Source organism: Nicotiana tomentosiformis, chromosome 2, assembly GCF_000390325.3.
Source record: "Nicotiana tomentosiformis chromosome 2, ASM39032v3, whole genome shotgun sequence".
Lineage (NCBI taxonomy): Eukaryota > Viridiplantae > Streptophyta > Magnoliopsida > Solanales > Solanaceae > Nicotiana > Nicotiana tomentosiformis.
In genome coordinates, this window is record NC_090813.1 from 125088927 (window position 1) to 125101853 (window position 12927).

Below are 12927 nucleotides of genomic sequence, written 5' to 3' on the forward strand. Positions count from 1 at the left end.
TTTTTAAAGAGGATAGAGTCGAGGGCCCACAACGACCACATTCAAGATTGAAAATCACTATAGTTCAATTAAACCAGTCGATGGTTGCCAAAGTCAACACAAGAGTCACAAAGTCACTAACTAGAGATATTTCTTTCAAAAACCTTGTTTCTAACCATAAGCACGTAGTTAAGTGTGTTGGTACTAATTGAAGCATGTTTGACTCTTCAAGCATGACTTAATTAGGTCTTTTTATTTATTACTACTACTATTATTACCTAAACACCAAAAACGGACTCATTCCCTTAAGAAGGTTATCACGCCATCCATCGTTGGGACGAGTCACCCGGTTCACACAACAACTACCTTTAGAAAAAACCATGACATTAAAATAACCAAAGTCTTATTATCTACTAGAACATATAAAGAAGCTACTAAATCAAACAAAGAAGCTACTAACTCAAACTAAGAACCCACAAAGAAACAAAAATGAAGAAACTAATAAGCAAAAACTACTGAATATACATAATGAGAGAAAAAAAAAGGATATATACAGAATACAAAAGAGAAAGAAAATAATATCAAGTTATTACAAGCCAATTGTCTCAGAATGTACCAAATAAGATCAAATAAATTCCACCACTCCCCCCAAATATAAATAAGCATTGTCTCCAATGCTTAACAAAATAAGAATAAAAGAGGGGAAAGAGTTAAGAAAACTCCCTATGGCTCCTTGGACATATCTGGGTCCCCGGCAATGCCACCGCCCTCAGTATCATCCAACTGAATCTCATCATCCTCAACTCTGGGTGTGACTGGGTTGGTGAACATATGACGCACTGCCTCGGCAGCAGAGTCTAGCTCTTCAGACAGGCCAGCTGGTGCCACCGGTGCTGATGGTGCTGCAGGATCTGGGTCTGAAGGGTATGGGTCGATCATCATATCAAAAAGGATATCTCCGGCTGCAACAAGCTTGGTCACCTACCTCCGGAGCTTGTCCACTGACTTCTTACTGGCCTGGGACTTTCTCATCTTCTTTACTTCTTTTCCCAGCTCTTCGATCACTGACTCGGGTTGTGCCAAGGTATCCATGATGGTATTTTGGTTCTCTAGGATCTTCTTCAATGTCTCCTCAACTGTCGAGGGAAACTGAGGTGCCAGAATAGTAAACTGTGCTGCAAGAACACTGGATAAGTCAGACATCTTTACAGTTGTTGTCTGCATCCAGTAGTTGAGACTCATCAATGTCTGGGAGACTCGCAGCGCAGAAAGTGGAGTAGTAGACATGGGCACCGACTTCAAAGTCAAAGTAGAAACTGTGGCAGGAGATGCAGAAGGGGTTGTGGATGATGGTCAGACTGGCCTGTGGTGGTAGACGGCTGACCTTTTCTCTTCGGGTTGTTTGGATCCATAAGTGAGTACCATGAGAAAGGCTTATTCGGCCTCACCTTTGTAACAAAATCCCTTGGTTCCACCCCCGCATCCGTAAGATACTATGTAATGGTGTTGGGGTATGGGTAGGAAGAATCATCCTGCCGGACGATCATAGAGATGTTGGCTGACATCAAAGCACCCATATTGATAGGGTACCCGGCCATAGTGGAGGCAACTAAGACTGCCCGAGGAATCGACAAGTGAGTCTAATTTTGACTCGGGTCCAGTCTGCTGCAAACAAATGATTGCCCTCCTTTTGCTTCGAAGCTCAGTGTGCTCCGGTGGATAGGAACTCCAATGGTGATCCATGGTGGTGGTGGTCCTGGTGCAGCTAGAATTTTTGCTAACCAAGGATGAACTGCATCCCCAAGTGCACACCGTTCCAAGTATTCTTTTGTCTCGACATCATCAAAGCCCAAGTATGTGTTCAGCGTGTGCTGGTCAAATCGCACTTTGAGGTTTCTCACTTTTCGTCACCTTTGTCCCCTTTTTTGATATGCACTACATTGGCGTAGAATTTCTGGACAAGGTATTCCTTAGCATCCACCACACTCTGGGTAAACTACATCCACCCCTTGCGCTCCCTAAACTGCCTCAGCATGACCGGGTGTATCTCTCTAAATCTGTCAATAAGAACTATCGCTTAAGTTTTAGCGATCTCGCCGACCACCATGTGCGGAAACTAGTGAAAGCTGCTAGGCTGACGAATCGGTCCTCCCAAACCTCTTTCTTCTTTTTTCTTTCAATACCAGCAGTTGTGGCATCTCCCCCTCTACCATCATCAGTTATGTCCTGAACTGATGTATCTAGTGCCTCAGGGAAAGGTGTAGTGGATGGATCAGAAGCCTGACTAGCACTTTCCGAACCCTCGAAAGTACTGTGGGATGAGGACGGCTCATCCCTCAGTTGAAATCTCCCTAACAGCGTGGATTGTACTGCCGGTTGTTCCCGAACAGAGGCTGAGTTGCCCTCTGATACATCCCTAGACGGGGCGTATGAACTCATCTCGGAGAGATCTGCACCTCTCCCTCTCCCGGTTGTTGTCTTTTTTCTGATTTCCTGATGTTGGGCACTAGGTAAGGCTCTCTTGCCTCATCCCCGAGAAGGTTCACCCCTTCTTTTAGAAGTGTCACCTCTGCCTCTAGATCGAACCATTATCTGTATCAAATAGATGCATTTGTTAGTTGCAATTCAATGTTCAATCAGGCACAGGAGATATACAAGAAAACACCAAAAAAATACAGTAAGGGTCACAGACACAGTGTGTTTGAAGGGAAGGATCTGTGGTCCGCATAATTTTCTTTCGGCCATAGATGAAGCCTTGCGGACCGCACAATTTAGGATTGCGGCCGCAGAAGTGAAGTGTGATCCGCACAATTTCACTTGCGGCCACAACTCAAAGACTCAAAATGTGCCAACTCTCTGATGACAGAGAATTGGCTGATGTGTGGCCGTAGTATATTTTCTGCGGTCCACATAATTTGTCTTGTGGTCGCACATTTGAGTCACAAATTTGTGGACTGTCTGATGACAGTACGATGATTGTTTTGCGGCCGCAATGGGAATTCTGCGATCCGAACAATTTTCTTGCAGCCGCAGATTCTTTCTCACTAGTGTTGCCCTAGATCACCTTCTGCGGACCACACAATTTTCTTGCGGCCACAGAATTCAAAGAATACGAACAGTCTAGTATGATTAACTAGGTTTTGCAATTTTTGTGAAAATTTTGACGTGGCAATAACATAAAAGAATGAAAATACATTGACCCAGTCCCCAATAAGCAAGTATTAGTTAACCCACTACAGATTTACCCCACATGGTTGTACAATTGAGTTCTACTGATAAATGGCCTAAAAATACTTTAAAAACTACAATTTAAACTAAAAAATGAAACTTTCTAACAAGAAATTTAAGCATATCAGATGTGAATGAATGCAAGGGATGAGTGATCATAATTGTTAGGTGTGTGGGCAGATGATTTACCAAGAAATTTCAATATAGTGCAAGTTCTTGAGCTCAAAGAGGAAAAAATGTAATAGTAGCCCTAGCCCTCTATTTATATTGTTGATGTTTTTAAGGGAAAGTGGGGTGAGTGCGGCCGCACAATTTGAGTTGAGGTCCGCACTCTATTACTTGGGAGCTTAAGTCGCCGTTTTGTTTGCGTTCCGCAGAATTGTGTGTGCGGCTGCAGATTCCTTGTTGCGGCCGCAGATTTCCTGGTGCAGCCGCAGATCGATTCTTTTTCTGACAGATCAACTTCATAGAGTTGGTATATTCCATCTTCCACTTGTGCTGTCCGCAAGAAAATTGTGCGGCCACAGAGCACTTTTGTTGCAGCAACTGTAAATGTGCGGTCCGCACAATTCAACTGCGGTTCGCAAATCTTACAACACTTAGCCAGATTTCCGTCCACCATTCCTGTAAGACACATTCATCCCTATAGCACACTTCCAATCAAGTTATCACAAAAATAACAACTAACTACAAAAGACGAATAAAAAAGAAAAGAAAAGAAAAGAAAAGAAAAGAAAAAGAAACATGGGTTGCCTCCTAAGAAGCACCTGATTTAACATCGCGACACAACGTAGAATACCATCAATTAAAATGAATGGCTGCCATGGCATGGCCATCTCCAACTTTTCTCAAATAGTGCTTCACCCGGTGACCATTGACTCAGAAGACCTCATTATTTTTGTTCTTCAAGTTCAATGCACCAAAAGGCGTCACACCCACTATTTCAAAAGGACTACTCCATTTAGACTTTAACTTCCGGGAAAACATTCTCAACCTTGAGCTAAACAACAACACAAGATCGTCCGCCTTGAACTCTTTGTTTCAAATATATTTGTCATGAAGATATTTCATATTTTTTTTTATACAAGGACGAACTTACATAAGCATGGTACTGAAATTCATCCAATTCATTCAAATATGCAACCCTCAAGTTAGCGGCTATATCCCAATAAAGATTTAACTTCTTTATAGCCCATATGGCCTTGTGCTCTAGTTCTACCGGAAGATGACAAGCTTTGTCGAACACCAACCGGTATGGCGATATTCCGATAGGTATTTTGTAAGCCATCCGATAAGCCCATAATGCATCATCAAGCTTCTTGGACCAATCCGTCCGGTTAGCATTCACTATTTTGGAAAAAATACTCTTTATCTCCTGGTTAGAGACTTCCACTTGACCGCTAGCCTGTGGATGATAGGGAGTCGTGACTTTATGAGTAATACCATACTTGTTTAGTAAAGTGTCTAAAGACTTATTGCAAAAATGTGATCCCCCATCGCTTATAATAGCCTGCAGAGTACCAAACCTTGTGAAAATATTCTTCTTCAAGAACGCACCACACTTCTCGCTTCATTATTGGGTAGAGAAACGGACTCCACCCATTTGGATACATAATCCACCACGACCAAGATGTAGGTGTTTTCACAAGAACTCATAAAAGGACCCATGAAGTCAATACCCCACACATCAAAAATATCAATCTCCAAAATGGTAGTGAGAGGCATTTCATTTTTCTTCGAGATTCCACCGGCCTGTTGACATTCATCACATCTTTTCAATAGCTCACTAGTATCCTTGTAAAGAGTGGGCAAATAAAAACCGCAACTTAGCACTTTTGCCGCCGTTCTTGCTCCACCATGATGACCACCATATGGCGAAGAATGACAAGCCCCAAGAATTTCACATTGCTCTTCTTCCTGTACACATCTTCTAATCACCCCATCCGTACAAATCCGAAAAATGTATGGTTCATCCCAATAATAATCTTGACAATCCCGTTTGAGCTTCTTCCATTGGTTTGAAGAGAACTAATCCGGGATGATACCACACACAAGGAAATTTTCTAGATCTGTGAATCATGGAACCTCCTTCATTAAAATGTCCAAGAGTTGCTCATCGGGGAAGGAGTCATTGATTTCAAGTCCATCATGTGGCCTCCTCTCCTCCATCAAACGAGACAAGTGGTCCGGCACTTAATTTTCACTCCCTTTTCTATCTTGGATGTCAATATCAAACTCTTGCAACAAAAGCACCCATCTCATCAACCAAGCTTTGGAATCTTTCTTGCTCATAAGATAATGAAGTGCTGCATGATCCGTATGGATAATAACTTTCGAACCCATCAAGTACAGGCGGAACTTCTCAATTGCAAACACGATGGCAAAGAGCTCTTTCTCTGTAACAGTATAGTTGACTTGGGCACCATTCATAGTCTTACTAGCATAGTAGATCGGATGAAAAATCTTTTTGATGTGTTGCCCCAAAACAGCCACAACTGCTGCATCACTTGCATCACACATAAGTTCAAAAGGGACACTCCAATTTGGAGCGGTGATGATGGGAGTAGTTTTCAACTTGAACTTTAACAATTCAAAAGCTCTCATGCAATAATCATTGAAGTTAGACTTAGCATCTTTCTCAAGGAGCTTGCATAATGGGTTTACCACCTTAGAGAAATCTTTGATGAAACGCCAATAAAACCCCACGTGGCCTAAGAAACTACGCACACCCTTCACTGAAGTTGGAGGTGAAAGTTTAAAAATCACCTCAATCTTTGCCCTGTCAACTTTAGTTCAATTCTTTGAGTTTTTGTGTCTAAGGACAATGCCTTCATCGGCCATGAAATAACACTTTTCCAAATTGAGCACTAAATTCGTTTCTTCACATCTTGCCAACAATTTATCTAAATTTGCAAGACAATCATCAAAAAAATCCCCAACCACCGAGAAGTCATTCATGAAAACTTCAAGGTAGTCCTCCACCATGTCCGTGAAGATAGCCACCATACACCTTTGAAAAGTCATTGGTGCATTGCACAAACCAAATGGCATTCGTTTGAAGGCGAAAGTACCATAGGGACATGTAAAGGTTGTTTTCTCTTGGTCCTCCAGAGCAATAAAGATTTGGTTGTAGCCCGAATACCCATCAAGAAATCAATAGAAAGCACGACCGACCAATCTATCAAGCATTTGATCTAAGAAAGGAAGTGCGAAATGATCCTTCCTTGCGACTTTGTTAAGCTTGTGATAGTCCATACACCCTCTCCAACCGGTCACCGTTCTTGTAAGAATCAACTCATTATTTTCATTGGTAACCACCGTCATGCCCCCTTCTTCGGGACACATTGAACCGGAGAAGTCCACGAACTATCGGAAATAGGGTAGACAACCTCGGCATCCAACCACTTGAGAATCTCCTTTTTGACAACTTCTTGCATAGCCTCATTGAGTCTCCTTTGATGTTCAATAGATGGTTTGGCGCCTTCCTCCAAGTGGATATTATGCATGCAAGATGCGGGGCTTATCCCCCGAATATTTGCCAATGTCCACCCAATAGCCTTCTTCCTCTTATGTAGCACTGCCAATGTAGACTCTACCTACACGTTAGTCAAAAAAGAGGAAAGAATAACCGGTAAAGTAGAACAAGGGCCAAGAAATTCATGCCGAAGATGTGGAGGTAATGGCTTCAAATCCAAGGTAGGAGGCTCTTCAATTGAAGGCTTTGTAGGAGGAGTTGTCCTATTTTCAAGATCCAAAGATAGTTTCCAGGTGTATAATTGTACGACCATATTCCTTGCAAAGTGTTCACACATTCCATGAAGCCATCCATCTCGTCATCATCAAAGTTGAGCAATACTATCTCCAAAATATCACCAATATTGATCGTAGCACTTGTATCATCAACAATAACATCGGTCACTAAATCCACAAAAGAACACACCTCATTGCTATTTGGCTGTCGCATGGACTTGCACACATGGAATACCACTTTTTCATCACCCACCTGGAAAGTGAGTTCTCCGGCTTCAACATTATAAAGAGCCTTCCCTGTATCAAGGAAAGGTCTTCCAAGAATAATCGGCACCTCATAATCAACTTCACAATCTAGAATGACAAAATATGTCGGAAGAATGAATTTATCAATATGAACCAAGACATCTTCAATCACTCCCAAAGGTCTCTTCATGGTACGATTGGCCATTTGCAATCTCATAGAGGTGGGTCTTGGTTGCCCAATTCCCAAGGTCTAGAAACCGAATAGGGCATCAAGTTTATACTTGCCCCAAGATCACAAAGAGCTTTAGCACACTCGGCACTTCCAATTGTATAAGGAATCGTGAAAGCACCGGGATCTTCCAACTTATGAGCCATTGAATGCACAATTGCACGTACTTGATGAGTGACTTTGATAGTTTCAAAATTCATTGACCCCTTCTTTGTCACAAGATCCTTCATAAACTTTGCATAACCGGGCATTTGTTCTAACGCTTCAACTAATGGCACATTGATTGAGAGACTCTTCATCATTTGAATGAACTTTTAGAATTGATTCTCGCCATTGTTTTGGCAAGTCTTTGAGGATATGGAGGTGGAGGCTTAGGCAATGGTGCCTTAGCCTTTTGCACTATCGGGTTCAGTATGTCAATAATGTGATCCCTAGATAGGTTCAATTCCTCTTGAGTCTCTTCCACATTATCATCAATATCAATTCGAACTTCATTATTTGATTGCACCACATTGTTCGGGACTTCTTCTTCTTGTACCACTTGGACATCATCCACAAGTTGCTTTTGACTTAAGGTGGGTGGGAACGGCCATGACATGCCCCGTGTTGTTTTCACCCATTGGGTTTTACCATAGTGTCACTTGGTAGTGCCCCCTTAGGACGAGAAGTTGCGAATCGATGTATTGTGTGAGGCAAGTTGGGCATTCGAATCGGCAGTCTTTTCCATCATTTTCTTGAACATGTTATCAATACGCCCCATCTTATTGTTTGAAGAACTAGGACCATGGTAAGGATAGGGAGGCAGGTTGTTCGGTTGTTGATACATCGGGGGCCTTTGAAAACCCGACCCCCGATTGCCTTGATTATGGTTCCATCTGCCTTGATTGTTAACCCTCCCCCCCTCCCCCCCAATTTCCTTGATTATTGCCACTCCAATTTCCTTGATTAGTGTTGTTGTGTCAATTTCCTTAATTGTTTTCGCCACTTCAATTTCCTTGGTTGTTAGAATTCCAATTGCCTTGATTGTTTTGAGGTCGCCATTGTTGTTGGTTTGGGCCTTGGAAGTTGTTTCGTTGCCCTTGAAAGTTGTTCACATATTGTACCTCCTCTTCTTGGTCATTGTAAGAATCATCTTGATCAAAACCACTGTCACGACCCAATTTTACATGTAGGTCGTGATGGCGCCCAACACTACAGCTAGGCAACCCAACTAATAAATTAAGCATACATTGATAAAATTTAAAACAAAAAAAATATAAACCCAAACTCTACCAATGTGTGTGTGCCAAGACCACTTGTCACAAGTGCATGATCATCTAGTAGATTATACAAAACTCCAAATACTGTCTGAAATGAAATAGACAGAATGTAAATATAAGAAGAGACACTGGTAGCTGCAGAATGACTCAGAAAGGCAACTCACACTATGCATCGGGATGACGTGGGTATGTGATGATAGGTCCTCCACTAGTACCAGTCTCAGATCCTGCACAAAAAGTGCAGCAAGTGTAGTATGAGTACGTATACAACGTGTACCCAGTAAGTATCAAGCCTAATCTCGAAGTGGTAGAGACGAGATGGCCGACTTTGACACTCACTATGGGTCAATAATAATAATTGAAATAAAACTAGGATATTTAAATCAGCATGATTTACAGAATTTACAATAATTTATTTAATCAGCAGAAATAATCAAATTCCTTCAAATGTAACAATTCTCAATATATTAATTAAATTCCTTCAATTCAAATAATTTCCAATTTATCAATTAAATCTCATTTACAGGAGTAACAATTAATTCCTTAACAAGCAAGAATAATAATTCATTAAATTTCAAAGATTTTCTAATTTATTAATTAGCTTCACAAGCTGAAATAAATTATTAAAGTATCATGTAATTATTATTATTAAGCACGATTTTTGCCAAGGACGTACGACCCGATCCAGAGTGTCTTGTACACTGCCGAGGGACGTGCGGCGCGATCCATAGATGCATCTATCCTGCCGAGGCGTTCGGCCCGCTCCACAAAAAAGGAGGACATTTTCTTATGTGCCTCCGGAAGGAGAGTATATTTATTATAAGATAAATTCGGGAGGAGAACAATTTCTTTTAACAATTAATTGATTTAAACAGAAAATCAAGCCTATGAGATTTCCATCCTTTAATATCTTTATCTAACAATTCACAATATATTCATATATATCAATTAATATTAATTAATCAAAGAATACTATTTACACAAGTAATGCATGCTTTGAATCCTAAACTACCCGGACTTTAGCATTAATAGTAGCTACGCACGGACTCTCGTCACCTCGTGCGTATGTAGCCCCCATAATTAGCAACAATTATTTAATTTTAATCACCTATGAGGTAATTTCCCCCTCACAAGATTAGACAAGAGACTTACCTCGTCTTGCTCCAATTTAATCCACTATAAGGCCTTTTCCACGATTATCCAACTCTGTCTGACTCGAATCTAGCCAAAATAATTCGATACAATCACTAAAAATTATAGGAATCAATTCTATAAGAAAATACTATATTTTTAATAAAAATCCCGAAATTAATTAAAAACTCATCCATGGGGCCCACATCTCGGAATTCAAGCAAAAATTATGAAATCCGATGACCCATTCAATTATGAGTCCAACCATACTAGTTTCACTCAAATCTGACTCCGAATCGATACCGAAATCTCGAAAATTCATTTCTATGAGATTTCCAAAATTTTCCAAATTTCAATCTCAAAACACTAATTAAATGATGAGAACAATGATATATTTATGTTTATAGACCAAATCCAAGTTAGAATCACTTACCCCAATGTCTTTTCCTTGAAAATCTATCAAAAATCGCCTCTGCTCAAGCTTCAATTTGTTAAAAATGGCGAATGGGACGAATGCCCTCTGTTTTTATAACTTACAGCTCTGTCCAGTTCGATCAAGGAGTTTGATCAGGGAAGCTCGATCTCAGGGAGCTCGATCTTGGGAGCTCGATCATGGGAGCTCGATCTTGAGAGCTCGATCTCAGGAGCTCGATCTTGGGAGCTCAATTTTTGGGAGCTCGATCTTGCGAGCTCGATCATGGGAGCTTGATTTTTGGGAGCTCGATCTTGCGAGCTCGATCATGGGAGCTCGATCTCAACCCAGAATTTCCAGCAGAAGAGAAAAAAAATTGCAGCAACTGTTTAAGTCCAATTGTTGATCCGTTAACCATCCGAAACTCACCCGAGGCCCTCGGGACCTCAACCAAATATACCAACAAGTCCTAAAACATCATACGAACTTAGTCGAACCTCTAAATCACATCAAACAACACTAAAACTATGAATCATACCCCAATTCAAGCTTAATGAAACTAAGAGTTTTCAACTTCTACATTCGATGTCGGAACCTACAAATCAACTCCGATTGACCTCAAATTTTACACACAAGTCATAAATGACATAACGGAGCTATGAAAATTTTCATAACTGGATTCCGACTCTGATATCAAAAAGTCAACTCATCGATCAAACTTCCAAACTTAAATTCTTGTTTTTATCCATTTCAAGCCTAATTTAACTACGGACTTCCAAATAAAATTTCGAACACGCTCCTAAGTCCAAAATCACCATACGAAGCTGTTGGAATTATCAAAATTCTATTCCGGGGTCGTTTTCTCAAAATGTTGACCGAAGTCAAACTTAGCACTTTAAGGCCAACTTAAGGAACCAAGTGTTCCGGTTTCACCCCAAACACTTCCAAATCCCGAACCAACCATCCCCGCAAGTCATAAATCATTACAAGCATATACTAAAAGTTTTATTTTTAGGGAACGGGGTTCTAAAAGTTAAAATGACCGGTTGGATCATTACAACCACTATCCTCTTGCATAAAATTGTCCACGCGATGTTGCACTTGTGGACCCTTGGTTCTCCTTTTGTTCACCATCATGTTCACCCCCTCCATGGCATTGACTTGCTTAGGATTTTGCACTTGTTGAAGTTGAGCCTTTGCTAATTGATTCATGGTGGTAGTCAATTCGGCATTGGCTTGCCCATAGTCATGCAACTCTTTGTAAAGGTGGATCACGTTGGGATCACCTTGTGGAACATTAGCCCGGGATTTCCATGCCGATAATGTTTCTGCCATTTCATCTACAATCTCACATGCCTCCGCATAAGGCATAGTCATAAAGTTCCCACCGGCAAGTTGATTCACTACACATTGGTTGGTTATGTTGATCACACTATAGAAGTTTGTTGAATCATATTCTCCATCATTTCGTTGTTGGAAAATTCCTTAACCATTGTTCTATAGCATTCCCATATCTCGTGTAGTGGTTCATTTGGCCCTTGCTTGTATGCCAAAATCTCATCCCGAAGTGTAGCCATGTGCCTCGGAGAAAAAAACTTAGAAATAAACTTTTCTACCAACTCATCCCAAGTGTGAATGGAATGGTTCGGCAAATGTTCCAACCAATCTAAAGATTTCCCCCGTAGAGAGAAGGGAAAAAGCCTTAGCCTCAATGCATCCTTGGAGACACTTATTTGTTTGCTCCCCCAATAAGTGTCCACTAACCCCTTTAAAGATTTGTATGCATTTTAACTTGGAGCACCGGTGAAGAAACCTCGTTGCTCTAGCAAAGTGAGCATCACATTGGTGATTTGAATGTTGGTCTCCCTAATACTGGGATAGACTATTGCACTTGCATATACTTCATTGGGTAACACCCGGTGTGAAGCTGCTCGTGGTGGAGGTGGGGGTGGAACGAGGACATTGCCATGAGGCACTCGGTCTCTTCTATTGGATTGAGGTTCAAGAGAAACCTCATCAACTTGCTCATCCTCGACGTCCACATCCCCCAAAGCAATATTTCTGAGCTCATTGTTTGTCATGGTTGTACCTACGATTTCTCAAACAAGTTAGTAACACGGAAGGAAAAGAAGATACTCACAAAACACACCCAAATATATAGCTAACACCATTTTAACTCCCCAGCAATGGCGCCAAAAATTGATCATGTCCAAAACACACTGCAAAAGAGATATGAAACGGTCTTTTTCAATAATAGAAACCCAACTAAGAGTTGGGGTCGAATCCACATGGAGCTAAGATGGGGTTGGGGGTATATATTTTACTGTGAGTGATTGAATTATCTAGATTACACTTCCACACAAAGATTTATTTTCTATTTCTAATTTTACTCTATTGATTGCAAAATGAAGGGAGAAGACTAGATAAAATTATTTTTAAGGTTTTTCTGAATGGATAAAAAGCCTAGGGTTGTGACCATGACCTAGGTGTTTGCCTAATGGGATAAAGACCTTAATGCTTATTTCGCTGATTGGGGTGTGTTATAGCTATCAACTCTAATTTACCCACTCAATACCTCTCGGTCAGAGAGTGGTTTTGCCCAATTTGGCTTTCTCAAGACCAAATGAGTATCACCCAAAATAGTTGATAAGAGCTCAAGTCGGGTTATTACTATCTCTAGGTTGAACCCTTTA